Genomic DNA, 18285 nt, shown 5'->3' on the forward strand with positions numbered 1-18285 from the left:
AGTATATATTATTGATCTGCAAGTGAATATAATGGTTACTATTATTGTTAATTTTTTTAAAGTTTCTAAGGAGAGCTTACAAATATTGCATATGGGGCCAGTGATATGATTACTGTTACTTTTATAATGAAGTGATCATTTAGAACAGGGGTCACAAACACGGTGCCCGTGGGCACCAGGGTGTCTGTGAGGACCGCATGAGTCGCCCGCAGGACTGTTCTAAAATTAGCTCAAATAGCAGCACTTATCAGTGAGCTGCATCTATTTATTTTATTTTATTTTTGCTACTCTTGTTTAAATCACTCTAACAAGTGAACTGGAAATGACAGTTAATAATAACACACAGTTAAAACTAAAATTAGCAAATTGGCTATTTCAGAAGTGTTTGTCAAACTGGTAGCCCTTTGCCTTAATCAGTACCCAGGTTGGTGACCCCTGATTTAGAATTACGTTTAAATTTCAGAGGTGTTCTTAGTGAACTGAAGAACAGGTAATAATAGAAGCGGACGAAAGTTAGATTTTTGTCGGAAGGACAATCAGAAATATGGGACAATATGTTTGAGTATATGGAGAGGATTTGTGGATGTGTGTACCTGGGGCCTTGTCCAGGTAGAAATGCATGGAAGCAAGCTGCCAAGGTGAGAGAATGAAACTGAGCCTGACATCTATCTCCCAATGTACACAACCCCGCCCACCGACCACCATTTACATGTGATTGATTAAAGCGCAAAAGCCAAGCTTGTGCATTTAAGGCTGACAGGCCAAGAACAATGACTGGTGAAGGATGAATGGACAAAATTCAGACCTGCTGTTTCAACATAGCACAGTCAGACCAACATGAACATATAATCAAATTGTGCAATGACACAACTAAACTATTTTTCACTGTATCCTCCTTACGAACGTCTCCCTGGAATTGCCAATGTTGGCAAATGTGGCTACAACTAACAATTTAATCTGTATGACAGTATTAATGTTTTGATGCAAAGTATCTGTATGTCTGATTCCATTTTCCCACATTTGTATTCTAATGTGGTCCAAAAAGTTGTCACTTGCTCTTGAGGTGTGCCACCTATAGTCTCAAAATGTCATGGAAATGAGTGGGGTAGTTGGAGTGTAATTCTGATAACGAACACACAACAAGAATGAAAATGATGCCGCATACCTCCAGGCTTAGTGATGGTAATGAGAACAACACGTAGTATAGTATGTGGTGGTATCGTAGAATCACAAATAAAAATCCCAGCTTCCTATGACAGCATGTATTGCTCGGAAAAAGTGAGACCATTTGTTTTTACAACAAAAATCACATTTTTTCTATTTCCTGTCTGAGGAAGACGCACTTTTGTCAACTGTGAGTCATGAGGGTTTCTGTTTTCTTTCCCACACCTCCATTGCGTGTTTGAAGGGCCTTGTTGACATGAAATGAGGTGAATCCGAGCTGGACCAAAGAGAATACCTTGTTTCGTTCTAGAACAACATGTGGTTGGAGCTGCTTTCAAAGCTTGGCAGACTTGGCATGAAAATGGGCTTCTCCTCATTCAGCCATCTGAGTTTATGCTCCACTGAGACCTGTGAAAATAAAGAGTCTCTTTGGCAGTGGTGAAGCGATGCCGCACAACATGCAAACTTTGGGTATCATCGTAGAAGATTGTCCTTCACAGAGTAAAACACCGTTTTAAGATTTTTAGGAGTGGGGCATTTATCGCTGCTGCTTAATGGTAAAATAAAATGTCTACTTTTGTTAATTGGTGAGTCTGTAATTTAACATTACAGGTACTGCAGCAGTGACATAAAATATTGATTTGTTTACTTGTTTTTTAGTGTTGTTTTGGAATGTCAAATTTCATAAATGTAAATAATATGACCGTAATTGAAGATGATTTAAATTAAACATGATTTAAATTAAAGTAATTATTCCACACATAAGTAACATGTAAATAGGAAAAATGCAAACAAGACAAACATCTTTGATCCTTTGTACAGTCTGCCTTTGCTTAGTCAGGTAATCCAATAATACACCACAACAGATTCAAATAAATGAATCGGAATCTGAAGTCTCGCTTCCGCTCTTCTGAGGACGAGCAGGGGTAAATTTACTAAGTGTCCATGTGTCCCTGTCAAAATAAATGAATTAAAGAAAAGAAAATATTGATTGAAATGTGATTTAGGTGAAAGGTCATAGAGAACTATTGAATGTTGTATGGAAAATGTCAAATGCAAATTGCTTTACCAGTCTAAAGAATCCTCTTGTATAGTCGAGTGATCTCATATTGACCTGACCTTAAAAATTCAAGCAAAACGTGCTCTATGAGTTATTTACATTACATTCTATTATTTTTGTGCAAGGCAAAAAATAAATTTATATCGTTAAAGATTATTAAAACCAGACATAGTATTTGCTTCATGTTTTGAAACATTGATCTTGTGCACTCTCCAAAGAATGTAGCCTTCTTTTTTTTCCCCACTCCAAGGATAGACAGTTTATATAGTGTGATGTGTACAAGGGAGAAGGAGGTGCGGGACGAGTGATATCTTTGAAATGGGTGTTGTCAAAGAAGATTTAAAATCTGGACGGGGATGACGGTGGAGGGTGCATTTCTAAGACAGACCATCTCCTTAATTTTTATCCCATTGGAAAAGCATAAAACATTTAAACAAGTAATGAAAGGACTAAGAAAGGGATCATGTATATATTTTTGTAGAAATCAGAAAATACACCCTAAATTTAAAATACAATGAAGTAATAATAATAATAATTAATAAATCATTAGATTTAAAATAATTGGAATTTGGCATCGACCTGATGTTGACCTCTGGATGCCAGCTGTTATTCTGCCTCATTATTTACTAAATTTCTGGCCAGCAGAATACATGTATACTGCTTCACATATCGTCCAAACCTAAACTGACACACAGTCACATACACCAACATACATAAACACCAACATCCAATATTAACCTAACACTTAAAAGTCAGCATCATGTGAGTGGACAGATCCCTCATTATAGCCCACCTTTGTTCCTGAGACTCTTTGAACAACAGCACATCTTGGACTTGCACTGTATGCAGGCCTCTTTTTGTGTGAAAGAAATCAAGTGAGCAGAAAGATAAGAGAAACACAATTTCTCCCTCTTTGCATTTTCATGTCTGGCTTTGGTGAGTAAATTTGATGCACCGATAGATGTTGGTATTCTGGTGAAAATGACTTTATTATCGCAGTAGAATCAAATCATATAGTATGCTCAGCAGATTTACTGATGATCACAAGACTGAATATAATAAAATCAAAAGGTGGAAGTGGAATAAGCATCTTCAGTTGCACAAAATATAGCAGTCGAAACGGGCAACCTCATTTCTCCTAAAATGTGCAAACCTGAAAGCAGAAGGTTGACTGGCTAGCTGCAGTCCCATTACATGTCACTTGTTATTAAGGTTTTTTTTTTTTTGTGTATCTGTTTTGCAATGATTAACATTGCTATTTGTATTTGAAACATAGTGTCATTCGTCTGTCCGCCCACCTGTCCATTTTTTGTCATGTGAGTGAGTTAGAGGCGAACCTAGCTGACGTTGAGCGAGATGCGGGGAACATCCTGGCCTGGCCGCCAGCCAATCACAGAAATATTGGTCGACCAGCATCCCAAAATTAATTGTGACTTGACCTCAGGAATTACACTAGCATTGAAACACCCTCTAACCAGGAATATAGAAAAATAACTACAAGTTAAGATGTGATCCAATCACCATTTATGACGTTGAGGTGATTTTTTTTCCCTGTTATGTGCAGTCCTTTTCAAAGCAAAACAGACTTTCAATCAAATGATGAAATTTTGACAGCTGTCTTAGGTCAGCAAGACACCAACTGTTACGTATGATGCAGCTCGGGCTTCCAATGTGCAAAACTGAAGTAAAGCACGATGAGTCATAATGATCCATAGTAGTTATCTTGATTCAGTCATGCTTGGCTAACAGTAGGCTTCTGAAAACAATCCTTGTTGCTTATTTGTGCTTGAAGTAGGTCAGTTCTAATTCGATTTTTGAGCACAGTCATTAACGTACACTTGGAACTTGCTGAACAGACAAATTGAAACAAGATTATTCTTGCAGGACACATTAATTCTCTCCCAAAAAATATAAGCGTAAATGCTGGAAAATAACTGTTTGGACTATTACACAGTCAAGAATAAAGAAAACTGATTAGAAGAAAGTTCCTGCTGCTGCCTATTCTGCAGTTTTTACGTTTTAATCCATTTAATGTGAGTTTGCTGGTTTCCCAAAAGTTGTGTACGACCTCAGGGTCGAAACTGCATAATACACTTTACACCTTTTAAACTCATATTGCACTTCATGTTTCTATCGTGTGGACTAAAATGTTTGGGCTTAGATAGCAGTTTCCCTTCCAAGGTGAATCTTTTTTTTATCCAGCCTACATTTTGTTCAGGTAGAATAATGAGACGTTTTTTTAATACGATACCTGACAAAAAAACACATTACAAAAAGACTAAGAGAAATGAAAACTGTGCTAAGCATAAAATAAGCTAACCTTCTCTAAAAAATAACGAAATTAAAATTAATTTAGAGAAAAAAAAAACGTAAAATAAAAAAGCCCAAAACAATTTTCACCTTAATATGCTCACCAGTTGCAGGAAGTGCTGGGGAGAGTCAAGTGCAGTGTGACCTTGCGATCCAATCTTCAACTGCAGAGGTTAGCTTTAGGGATGTGAACCATTTTATCTCTTTAGTACGAGAACGTGTGCAAGTGTGTGAGTGGTTCTGGCGAGGCATAGTTGGAATCACCCAGATGGCCGGATTGATATCCAGAACTAGCTATCACTACAGCTTCACTTTTAGGAGTTGTTTGTATTACAAATTTGATGAGAAACGGTGTATAGGTGAGGTCACAATCTCGCTGGTATGGACTCTCCATCCAATATACTGTAGACTAAAGTCAATATAACTATGACAAATTTTAAATTGAATCTGATATGCATACCACAGAGGTTCTATTTTGGTTTGTTTCTGCTTTGTATTGCACACACAACAGTTGTGTTGATGTAACACACACACTGATGGATAAAACCATCCCTCAGTAGTTGTTGGTGCATGCAAGAGGCAAGACATGCCTCGAAATGAATAATATTGATTGGCTGAGCTTGGTCAGGGAAGCAGAACCAGATCACATGCTATTTGAAGGAGCGTCATCTTGCTGTGTAACAGCCCCAGACTGCACTCCTGTTAGAGGCCCGCCACGCTCATTGATGTCTCGAATGCCAGCTTTCATTCCATCTCAGCCTGGAAGCTCTGCGGTTTTTACAACTTTTAATCAGTTGTGTACTTATGGTCAGGGTTGTCTGGAGGAGACGGTTGAACTTTGTTGAATCATTTGAAAAGTTGTTAATGCGTTAACTCTGGAGTTGTGCTTAGGTTTAATTTTGATGTTTGCCTGTCTCCATGGGGGTCAAATGCTGAAAGGAGAGATAATTGCAGAGGTGATAAAAAAAGGAATGTGACTTGGGCGCAAACTGAGATTGGCAAGGGGAATTGGGGAGGAAGGTTTCACTCTGAACGACGTTTTGTGTCACAAACAAGCATTTTCTAATTACTAGCAAATGGACTAACATGAAGCTGCAGTGCTGGCTTGTTTGTAAATATTTAAATCAGTGGTTTGTAAAAGAGCACAGAGCAAGAAATTTCTGGAGGGAATAATTAGGACTTGAACCACAAAAGCGAGTCACCATAAAACACCCCCACCCTCATCCACCCCTTCCCCCAACTCCCACACATTCAGAATATCGGTGACCCAGAACCACTGGCCGCAAATACGCTTTTAGAAAGCTGTCAGGCTCCCAAAGTTAAGGGCACCCACTTTACAACAGGGCAGAGGAGGTGAGATGTCAGAGGTTAACTGCAACTCTTTGGGCTGAAACGAACTTTGATGACAAGTTGTGTTGTTGATGTGCCAACAGTGGGGGTCAAACAGTCTCCCGGCAGAGATGTGTCACTTCATCACTTTAACTGCAGAAAAAACAACCAATTTGTCAAGTGCCATACGCTTCCACTTGTCTGGCACAACAATGTATGGATATGTAATGATTTTGGTCTTTTTTTAATTGGCAAGTGCAAGTTATTTTTGGCTGACATTCGATGATGGTAGTAACAGTCTTAATATATTGTGTTTTTGTTATAAGTAGACAACACAATCAATTTTGGTGAAAATGAAAAGACACAATACATCCTTTACTGCACGGCTTTTCATTATTGATGGACCATTTGCCGACAGCCAAAATGCACAATATGTCTTGCTATTACTCTCCTGACCTCATTCCGGCTTGGGGACAGCATTACACATGGGAGAGGAAGAGAAAGAGGGATTATGTTAGTAGGAGGATATATTGTGAGGGTGCACATGTGTGGCCATGATAGAGGCCTGCAGAATTATCACGAACCAAAATCCTCTTGGTGCACAAGAAGATATCAGAAGTCAGCATATGTAGGAAAGGTGACAGAGGGTTCACAGTGGCAGAAATTTGAGCAAAATTTCTGAATTCTCTTCAAACATGGAGGGGATTGAAACCTGTGCTGGGCTCAGATCAACTTTTATCTCAATTTTGCAGCCAAATGTGAACATTGTTTAGAGCCAAAGGGCACCTTGAAACTTGGCAGTCAAGTCAAGGTGAATGAGGTGAAAGCAATTTGTTTTGACATAAATTCTAATATGCAGCTAGGAAATACACTGGGTTAAGCAATTTGATAAATTAATAAACAGACGGAAGCACCGTTTTTTTTTTCCTTAAATTTAGCACTACACTAAGCAATGTGCATGTAGTTCAACATACCAACTGTCAAACGATGTAAGTGCAAAGGATATAGGAGGAGGGGGAAAATGTGTATCGTTTTTCAAGCAAAAGTAAAAACATCTCATCTGTCAATCCCTGTGCATCTATCTATCTAATTGAGATGTCAGGTAGATTGCAGAAGTCGATGGGCCTTTGGTGAAGTTATGTCTTCAGCACAGATTAAAATTGTCATTCCGACATTAGTGTCTGAGAATGCAATCAGGCAGAAATGCTGGATTTGCATACTTTCTTGATATCTCGTCTAACGAGTGGCCACATGAGAAAAAGGAAAATAACGATATTGTCAACTTTAAGAACAGTCATCTGGTGATAATTTATATGTGAAATGTCATCTGATGATATTTTATATGTGAAATGCATTTATTCTCTATAATTTTCAGATATCAAATACTTAGAAGTTTTAACTTTGCATCTAGATTAACCATGTAAATATTGAATCCCCCCCCCAAATATGCCTCCAAACAACTTCAAATTAAAAGTGTTAGGGAACTGTTGTAATAGTTTATCAAGAGAATATTAATGTTCACTTTAAAATGGGCATAAAAAAAGTCAGTTGAAAGGGTAAAAATAAATCACTTGTAGATATTTGCAACAATAGATTTACTAATTACAATGAAATTGGTTTTGTACTTAAAACTTGTGAAATGGGCTGACGATTAGTTGAAATGAAACCTCTAATTATATCTATTTTCCAATTAATGTGTATGCTTATTTTGTATAATAATCTTTTTTATTCAACAACTCAGGTGATATTCCTCCTCCTTTGCTCATTTTGTATTCAGTATAATGCAGAGTTAATGTGGTGTTAAATTATGATGGACTACACTGTGGTCAAACACCACGTAGATTAACTAATATCTTTGCAAATTTAAAAAAGTGTGCAGAACATGGAGTGGAGAGGTAATTGGAGAATGTTAGCAATTTACTGACACACAAGGGGGGAACAGGTTAAGGATAGAAAATTGGAAAGAAGCTAAAATAAACTCAGGCAAACAGATTCTCTATTCATTTGCCATACCAAAAATGTTTTTGCTTGAAAGATAGATTGCCTTGAATTTCTAATCATTATCCCTTGTAATATAAATATTTTTTTGTGTAAGAAGGAGTCAAAATCTTCTGCTTTCCTCTCAAACACTTGAAAAGTTTCAGATGAGATTAGCCCTAAAGATAACTTCTGCAAACAAATTGGGATGAAAATTAAAAGGACGCAAAAATAGAGGAAATCAAAATAGCCCAAAGCAACTAGTATGTGAAACAAAAAGATTCCTTTTGAAGTAAAGCAAAGATGGTGGCTCCATGATAACCCTTTCACCCTCGGCCCTTGGGTTGCAAACAGGCAAAAAAGCATGTAAACATGGTTTATTACAACATAAAACTTTGACGGTCTTATAGCGTGTCTGGACTTTATTTGTCAGAGAGAGGCTGTCCTAAATAGAGTGGTCGTAAACTTGTATGACTAAGTGCATGTTAATGGCAAAGGGGCCGGGGAGCGACTTACTGCTCGGCTTAACCGTCAGGTTGAAGTGCTTGTTGCAAGTCAGGCTACACAGCACCGTGCAACAGTTCTATTTACGGAAATAACAAACAGAATGGAGGAACAAAGACAGAAATATATCACTGACTCTTTTACTGGCCTTGTATCCAGTCCACATTTTCAAGAGTGGGTACGTTTTCATTTGAAACTTATATAACCCTGGTCGAGTGGCCTGTCAATTAAAAGTTTCATACAGGTATGTATGAAATGTAAGGTTCTCAAACTTAGAATTGAAACAAATTGGACTTGCCTAAAAGTAACCTGTAAAGGGAAACAATAGAAAGAAATCCCCTCCATATTTCAAGTGCAGTTCTAAATGTTAACAATAAATCATGGTTTTCTGAATTAAGAATTCAATTGCATTGTCTGCTTCTGTAGCCCAGTCGAGTATTATTAATTACCTGCAACATATTCCACAAACATGGTAGACATACTGGTCATAAGAGACTATATTGGTCGTATTGTGGAATACTTTCAATTCATATGTTTTTTGAGTCATTTTTCAAGGAGTCTATAATGTAGAGCACCTACCATATGGGAATCTTCCTCAACTACTACTACTGTGAGAACAGGCAACAACTTTTGCATTAAATTAAAGACATTTTCAGAGTTTATTAACTAAAAATGTTTCATTGTTTTAAAACAAACTCGTGTGCAATTTTTCAAGTGCACATGAAACATTCAGACTAGTGTGTGGAGATCTTTTTAAAACAGCACATATTTTGGCCATAATACACACACCATTAATTCAATTTAGTAACTCTTTTTGACAGTTTCCCAATATTCTAACATATTTACAGCTAAGGGCGGATACAAACTTCTCTTTGGCTGTTCAGAACCAAGCACCAAACTACAGGGGGTGTTAAGTTCAAAGGGCCACATGTAGCCTTGGTCTTTCTCCAGTATACTATAAAGACTCTGTCTCTGGACTGTGTCACACCATTGTCTCCAGTGTTAACCTTTATTTTATGTGCTGGTATTCTGTTACGCATGTGCTTCGGTGGGAAAGAGTATCTGCAGAGTTGCAAGTTAAGGGAGTGGTTGACATTTTGGCGGTTGTTAAGTTTTGAGCAGCTTCAGGAGCCAGTTGAGATAAAAAAAAAAGAAACTGTAAGTGATCACCTTTTCCCACAATGCTTGGGCAAAAATGAATAGAAAATGAAATTAGAATAAAGGAAAATACAATAAGTCATAAAGATCCTGCTGTCAAACCCCATTTCAACAGTTGCAGTATCGTCCTCTACCTATGTCCCCAAATACATTTATTTATCTTCCCTTGGCTCCGTTGATTAATGGATAGAGCCACGGCTTATGAATTAATAACGTTAGTGCTATGATAATGGTGGTGAGAGCTAAAGTGGTATTGATGACTCAATCATAGATGGGCAGCTTCAAGACAGTATCAGTATTCTTCACTTACTGTGATTGTGTCTTTTATACCTTGTAAAACTATTCTAGGTCATATGGATTATGTGAAATCATGGTTCTTCTATTTCCATGACGCATTAAACAGACCAACTTAATACTGCTACATCTGTTGTTTCTTTTAATACAGTAATTATGATATAAATTCAATGGACATATTTCCTTTCTATAACCCGCTTTCATTTCCTTTCAAAGCCTCAAGTACCTGATTATTTGACTTCAGCTAGCAAAGAATGTAAATTTAATCCATTGCGATTCCTAAGTACAAAACCAGTGCCCTTGATTTTCCTAGAGAGGGCTAAATGAATCAGTATGCTCTTATTATTTTTCATAAGGAATCTTGATGAAGCTTTTTATCCTAATGTGAAGTGAGTACTTTTGAGCATGAATTTATTTATTTTCACTCTAAGATCAATCATATGCAAAGGAGATACACCACCTTGTTGCCCCTGATATTTTAGTTTTCCAGTTGATATTTGATTGGTGATGAGTGAACTTAATTACTGCAGGTTTTCTTCTCGATCATCATACTATGTAGAGTTACACTCGCTATTGCAAATTACCGTAATTTCCGGACTACAAGCACCAGCTAAAATTAGGGCAAAATCCTGTTTTGTTCATATATAAGTTGTAGGGGTTTTAAATGAAATGTCCTCATCTCTATAACCTGTATTACCAAAACAATCCTTTTCCAACATCATAAAAATAATGAAAAATCCATCGACACATTAAATGCACTGGATTATACGATGCAGGGTTCAAAGCTTTTGCAAAATGTAGTGGCTTATAGTTATGGTGGTACATATGACATTTTTCAATAAATGATCATTGTAATTGGTGTTTAACATATTTTTTGGGTTCAGTTTGTTTGTTGGCAACTCTACGTTTTATGTAAATTAGCAATGTTTTTTGTAGCTGCAAACCATTTTTAATGTTTGTCACATGTTTAGACGGTGTAGAAAGGTCATTCATTGCAGTTTGCCTCATTCTAGTTTACTGTCTGCATCTGGCAATGAATGATCCATCAGTCATTGGTCTGCACACCGTTCTGAAATAGCCCATGTTTATACAGGTGTGTGTGTGTGTGTGTTTTCCTCTGTTAGCAGACAGGCTTTCATCATTTTTTTGTGCTACAGCAGGTCATTTTACTCTTAAGATATATGATGGGCATTTCAAAATCTGATTTTCAACGCAAGGTCCTCTTGTTCGAGACGCAATAAAGTCAGCTTAGCGAATAACACTGAACCCGAGAAATTGCAGGTGAATAGTTCCCTGACTAATGAATAACTTAAATGCAAAAGTAGAATTGAGGACTATATGAGTTGGAGCATGAGGGCATGGTGTGTAACATTTTTATCGCCATTTTTATGTAATTGAAGCTCCCTAATCACCGCATGTGAAAGATTGCATTTTACCACCATTAAGCGAGCACTTTTCCTGAATTATCCCGCCCATGACAGAAAAGTCTTTCCTAAAACATGGCATTATTGATGTGAATTTAAAATTGCAATTGCAGTTTTACGAAACGAACAAAATACGGCATGATGAGTTTTTTCTTAATAATTTTGACTTGTAAAATAACTATAGCGATGCAAACAGTTACTGCATATCTTTTTGGAAAAACATATTCTGAACGTTGTTTTGTCCTTTGAATGTTTGGCCTCCCAATATGGACTGCAGTACATGTGGGTGCCTATCTATACACATGCCAACGTTTCTCTTTGTGCTTTATTTAGATACCTGCATTTTCCGGTGTGGATTGATGACACTACCGGGTCTCGCCTCCCACGCCTGCCCTGCCCAGACTCACACAGGAGCTGCTAACAGATAAGCAGTGGGGGACCTGCAGAGTTCTTATACTACTTGGAAGACTAGCCTGACATGTTCCGCTGTGAGCACAGCAGTTTCATAGCTGAGCGTAAATATTTCAAGGTCAGTTTTACTGAAAAGGTTGAGTTGATACAATGTGGTTTTGAGGAGTATGAAGTGAAATTTTTTTATTATTTTTTTACTTTCTGGCACAAGGAAGGAGCCACCTCCACAAGGAGGCTCAGTTTCAGTCAGTGGGAACAGTGAGGCAGAAACATATCCCTTCCCTCAATGGTGATTATTTCCTGCCCACTACACTCACGCACGCACACACACACACACACACACACACACACACACACACACACACACACACACACACACACACACACACACACACACACACACACACACACACACACACACACACACACACACACACACACAAACACACACAAACACACACACATACACCCCCCACACACACACACACACTACCATCATGCAGTCCATTGATACTCCTTGAAGACAAGGTCGTGCTCACTTTCCAGATGACATATTCTTAACTTGGGGTCCTGGCCTTAACACACAGGAGGAGCATAAGGACCACAGTGTGGCAGAAATTGTCACCCAGAGTGTTAAAATTCCACCAGGAATGTTAATCTGGTTGGTCCCTGCCAGCACACACTTTAGAAATCCCTAACCCCATTGCATAAAACCGATTTGGTTGTCCAGCACTTCTAAGCCTTAACACTCTTCTGTCAGCGTCGAAACATGAGCTTTCCATACTCCAAATCCAACTGTCAGTCAGTTATTTTTAACATTTTAATAAAAATGTATTTAAGCTTTTTAATGAACATAATTTAAATGATCTCACTTGAAATGGAAAGTAAATGTTTAAAATAGCATGCCATTTAATAGACAAACTATCATGATTTGTATATGTCTACATTACATTTAGATTTATTTCTTGTTTTCTTGTCCTAAGAGAGAGATATTTTTATTCTTTGATTGTTTTAATTGACATTTTGTGTGTATGTTGTGCAACTTGTCCTGAAATCTAAGAAGGAGTCCCTACATGGCTCCTGTTTACTGCAGAAATCTATGTGGACACATGAGGAATGTTTTTTTAGCAGGGTGTGTAACATTGTTTTGTCAGTGTGCAATGTTTACTTGCACAATCATTGCCCTCATCTGGCGTCTTTTGTGCCTCCTACAGGTGTCTGTTCTCACCATATCCAGAAGAGAGAGGCACAAGGTAATGCAAAGCCTTTCTATTATTTTACGTTCAGTGGTTTTTGCCTTTCTTTTAAATGACACCAGTATTTTGGAGGCAGACAATGAAAACTGCTAACATTGTATAAATGCATTTGTTCACTGTTTACAATAAAATTTCAAAGAATTCTACCATGGGCCGAGAACTCATTGGCGGATCCCATGTAGTTAAGAACGGAGGAGTGCGATCAAAAAACCTCTGGTCTGATTTTCCTAATGGGTATAGAAATTATTGAGGTGCCCTTGAGCAAGGCACTAAACACCTCTAATTGCTTAAACATGAAGACTTTTTCTGTCATTTTTGCTATGTTGGTATAAAAATTAATCTGTACAAGATGTGGGGATTAAACACTCTACTGTAGTCCAACAACGGAGGAATTTAGCAAGGAATGCACAAGTGGAGGGGGTGTCCCAGAATTCGTGAGACTCCCCTTTTGCTTGTATAACAATGCAATGATTCATAGCTGACTGGAAATTGACTAGGTTAAAAAGATGCCAGGTGGTAGAAAGTCATCCCCAACTCCCACTCTACACTTCTATGGCTTGTGTTGACAGAAATGTAAAAAGGAGTCAGCTCTGCAGGCGTGTGTCTTTAAACCCTATGACACAATGACCCGGTACAGCGTTGATGTGTTGATGCTGCTCTTTTGTAGTTATTGCTCCAGTGTTCGGTCAACATGACAATGATTTGCTTCCTTTTGTGACAGCTCTGATATCCATGCTGGTGTTGCTGTCAAAGCTTCAACAAACATGAGTGGTGTGAAACTAATGAGGGCTGAGGCTCCATTGATGTGTACTTGCATGTGCAGACGCATACTCAGCTGTGTTCAGCCAGGTGTTTATAAACACGGATGCCAGCGTTACCATACAAGTTGCCACTTGTTATGCAAGTTGAGGTGGAATGTTTGCATTTTGCACTGGGAAATCTAGCTTTACACTTGTGTGACAAAAGGTTAAAAAGGTGAGGTGAACCTGTAACAGGCACTACATTTGCACTTAATTAAAACTGAGCGTTATAATAATAATAATGATAATAATAATAATGATAATAATAATAATAATAATACATCCATTCATCCATTTTCTGAACCACTGTAATCTATAAATAATTTTTAGGGATGAGCAGTTTAACCCTGAACCTAATTATCATTTTCCTTGCTTAAAATTAACTTAAAAATCTCAAAAGCGAGGCATTGACTAATGCCCTTTAATTGAATCTTATACACAGTTTTTTTAGCATGCCATTTAGAAAATAAAACATACATTAAAAGTTGTTGTAATATGTTTTGACCCCAATATTCTAATAAACTGGTGTAGCGTTGATTGTTTAGTGTGTTTCTGAAGGCTTTTTGCATTACTATTTAAAGATCAACATTTTTTTTAACATTTCTGTGAGCTTTCAAATCTGCACTTTTGAGTATCCAAAGATATAGTTGGCATGACAGCAAAAAGCAAAAACGACACTGTTCTATTCATTTTCATGGCCTCATAGTATTTGATGGTATGCCTTGTTGTTGGATTTCCTGGGTTTGGGCCTGCACTGGATAAAAAGGCGGCGGCATGGAGAGTGAAAGCATAAGCGATCACAGAGCTGAAAAAGGTGGCAGGAGGATGGACAAACTCACAGCTTGTCCTACAGTTCCTGGCCTGGCTCACTCTTTGTTTGACACCTCAGCCTAAAGCAGAGCTCTGTCAGCAACGTCCGCTGCTGGCTGACAAACAACATATCCTGTCTCTGTCGGCCCACCTCTTCCTCTTTCAGCCAGCAGTGAAGGTGACGAACAAATGGGAGTGCATAGGAGAGAGAATAAGGAAAACACCAGGGAAGTGTTAAATCAAGTTTACTCACAGCTAACAATCTGAAGTAGGCTTTGCTTTGCAGATTTGCGATTGTCTACATTTTCCACCAAGTGTTCAAACTGCTATTCAAATTTACACTAACTCATTTTGGGTTAACCCACTACTTAGCAACATCCAGGATGGAATCTCAGTGTGACAGCAACATTATATCCTTGTAGCTCAATTATTTTCACACATATTCCAGTCTCTGCAGACATTTTTACGAAAAGCTGTCAGTTACTGAATTTCAGAAGATGGAAAAGGGATCAAGGGACATAAGGGAGAGAAGGTGAGAAAAAGAACAGATGGCGTGTTATGTGTCATGGTGGCCTAAGCAGATGTTTACTTCAGAGAGAATGTGATCAGCCATCTTGAGACTTTGTTTTGTATGACCAAGAGGAGTGAAAGTAAATTAAGTTAGCATGTGTATATTAATATTGCTTCCTCTTTTAATGGTCAGCCCTACTTTTCTAATTATTTCTAAGCTACTATTATAGCTATACAAGTATCTATATCCGAATACATTTTCTAAGCATACTGTAGGAATTGTAGTTTTAAGGCAAGTTTTGTTTTTCAATGGGGTAGGAATCCAGCCACAGCAAATACGTGCATATCTTATGCATCATTACATGTTAACTTCCTGTCTATCAGATTTATGTTTCCGTTTGGAAGTTTGCTGGAGCGTCTCTTTCCTTTCCACCTGTTACTACTTTATGTTTCATACCTGTCTCTGCACTAGACAGCTACTTTTTCAGGATCACGGGAAAGCTGGAGTCTATCAAAGCTGACTTTGGATGTACCTAACTAGTGGCTCTTCTTCACAACCCAAAGTGTGCTAATGTGTGACAAGATCACTGGGTCTTCCACAAAGACACAGATTTTCTAAAAGAGGGAACATTTGTGAATACGTCATGTCCTTTCCTCTCTCGAGCTATGTATTGCTGCCATTACTCTAGAACCAATGTGGTTGAACATCAGTGACGTCTGCACTTATTCTCTGTATTGCAGTGGCTACTAATTGCTGCTCTCTCAGATAAACATAGTGTTGCTTTATCTCTGTCTGGCCACACCACGCTCGAATGGATATCCCAGCAGCAGCAGCGGCATCAGCAACAGCCTATTACCCCAATTGTCCATATCTAACGCAACCAGTGTCATAGCCTCCAATTAAACCATTATAGTAAGGAAGCAAAGGGACAGGAAGCAGGCCAGGAAAAACAAGGAAGAGGCAACATGGGCGTATCAACAGAGCAAAAGTAATTGAGAAGATACTAAGTCGGAAATGATGCATTGTTTTGGCATGTAGAGGAGACAAAAGGGCGCATGAACAGCTTGAAATTTCTGGCTATTTCCCCCAGAGTGCTACGGAGGGAGGGAAAGATTTTTAAAGAAGAAATGAATACGAGAAGACGTTATACAGTGGGTGATTTACACTCTTCGTCTCAGTAGTGTCTGGGGAGCCTGAGGACGAAGGAAATGGAAAGCCACCAGCAGATAAGGAGTCTTTGTTCAACAGAGACATAAAGAGTGTCACATAGAAAACCTTGAACTCCTGTCTAGCTTGACCAACCGGAAAGGTAACAAACTGAACAAGCAATTTGACTGTCATTAGCAGTATTCGGTTACATTTTGATGACCCAAACATGGGTAAACCCAAAAGGATAGAAATGCATAGTTCAAGTCTACTTTTCAGAAACGCACGAAACGCAGATTTATTCACAAGTGGGTAATGAAGCAATTCCTGTAAGAAACTAAAAAGTGATCTACACTAAAGTTTTTTGTAAGGGTGTCAAAAGGGAAGTTGTTTTGTGTCTGTGTGTTGTCTCCTGCTGGATGTGTGCATTTGAAGAACTTGAGAGGCCTGGCCAGCACCCTGACCATTAAACACCTTTGCGATAAACTAGAACTTTCCACGTCCTTTTCAGTGACCTCTGACCTCACAAATGTTCTGGATATATGGATGAAAATATCCAGCAGACACACTTCATAAACGTAAAATTTTCACACGGTAGATTGCCAACACTTATTACTCCCTAATAGAAAGAAAAACATGTACTTTGAGGAAAAGAAAGATACAAAACATTTCAGGAGTTCAGTGACTAAGGGGTAATCATTTAGGTTTGGCTGTCTGTGTGTCTGGAGGAAGGTGATGATTCAGGGGCCACCTCAGGGCCTATTCTAGGGTGTAGTATGTAGAAGGGGGGAGTTTGAGGTTAGAGGGTAAGATAAGATAACACTGACAACGGAGGGTGGGGTCATTTAATTGTGTTTTTCTGGAAGTTTGGGAGTGTTGTGAGAGTGTTTGTGCATTTGTGTGTACGAATGTGTGTTTGTCCGCATGCTGTGGGGAAGCATCCCTGTGGGTCAACATGGCCTGGGAGTCATCTCAACTCAGTTTGACACAGGGGAGACAGATCACCAAGGCGGTGGTGGAGGATAACACAACACACACAGGACGTTTAGTGGCGTTTGTTTGCATCCTGTCCCCTTCTCCTTCAATACCCCATGTCAGAAGGAAAGACGGACGAGATTCACCCCCGAACTAAACTCCAAATCACCCCCTTGTGCATTTTTAACTCCGCGGATCCAGCAATTTCCTCCCACCCATCAATTCATTGTGGCAATATGAGATTGCTGATGGCACTGACAGACTAAAAAGTGGTTCCTGCGCCAGTTAATAGCATAAACAACCATCTAATGGACAGAATGGTTTATTACGACTTCAATCATCCTTGACATGTGTGTAGTTAGTCTCATCGTTAACCTCTTAAAGTAACCATCCTCTAGACTGAGAGGTGGCCAGGTAGAATGGCCTCCTCTAATGCAGCCCTTACCTGCAAGCTGTTAGGGGGACCACCGCCCTGAGGCAATGATGAATGATAATGGTGCCTATTGCCTCAGTTAAGTGTTCCTGTCATATCACTTATCTCATGTTATTATTGAGATTGTTGTTTTTAGACGGTTAACTTCTCGGGAAAAAAACTGGGACCTTAGTCTGGCTGAATTCATCTGCAACTGTTATAATGGAGAAAAAGGAATCCCTTTGTCTCTTATATATAAAGATAAAGAGGATAATTTTTTTCAAAGTCTGCACAAGGCAAGCCCAGACCAAGCAAGCACACTTACCTTGGGCATTCACAGAGGCCAGCAATGATGTGTCTCAGACAGAGAGGAGATGAGCAATTCAGTCATAGTCATAACAAATAAAAGCAAAGGTCAATTTGGCACATAAATCAAGGTGAACAGAATTCCATGACCAGACAGAATTAGAATCTTTATTGTCATTGCATCTGGACGGTAAAATCTCCATTACGTACAATTTAGACATAAAAAAAATCAAATTGTAATCACTCCTTGCTTCCAAGGAAAGAAATGCCCAGTAAAAAATGATAACAACACAGGTGATAATTATGTCACTTTGTGTATGAATCCAACCGTGTAATGTGGATCTTAAGTAGATATGATCCACTGAGTTCCATTTGGGTGTGAAAAATAATTACTCAGCCAGGCCTAAGAAAGCACCTGAGTTATTTAGTCACTCTTTT

General features: G+C 38.6%; 1 protein-coding gene across 3 annotated transcripts in view; it reads left to right on the forward strand.

Annotated features, from left to right (window-relative positions):
- Positions 1-18285, forward strand: part of mfsd8l1 (major facilitator superfamily domain containing 8-like 1) — a 240800-nt gene that overhangs the window by 96447 nt on the left and 126068 nt on the right. For all 3 annotated transcript variants that reach the window (XR_015862206.1, XR_015862209.1, XR_015862205.1), the window contains 2 exons: positions 11554-11749; positions 12846-12884. The gene's annotated coding sequence lies outside the window, so the exon portion shown is untranslated. The remainder of the gene's footprint in view (positions 1-11553; positions 11750-12845; positions 12885-18285) is intronic.

Source organism: Syngnathus floridae, chromosome 13, assembly GCF_059516105.1.
Source record: "Syngnathus floridae isolate MCC-2025c chromosome 13, RoL_Sflo_1.0, whole genome shotgun sequence".
Taxonomy (NCBI): domain Eukaryota; kingdom Metazoa; phylum Chordata; class Actinopteri; order Syngnathiformes; family Syngnathidae; genus Syngnathus; species Syngnathus floridae.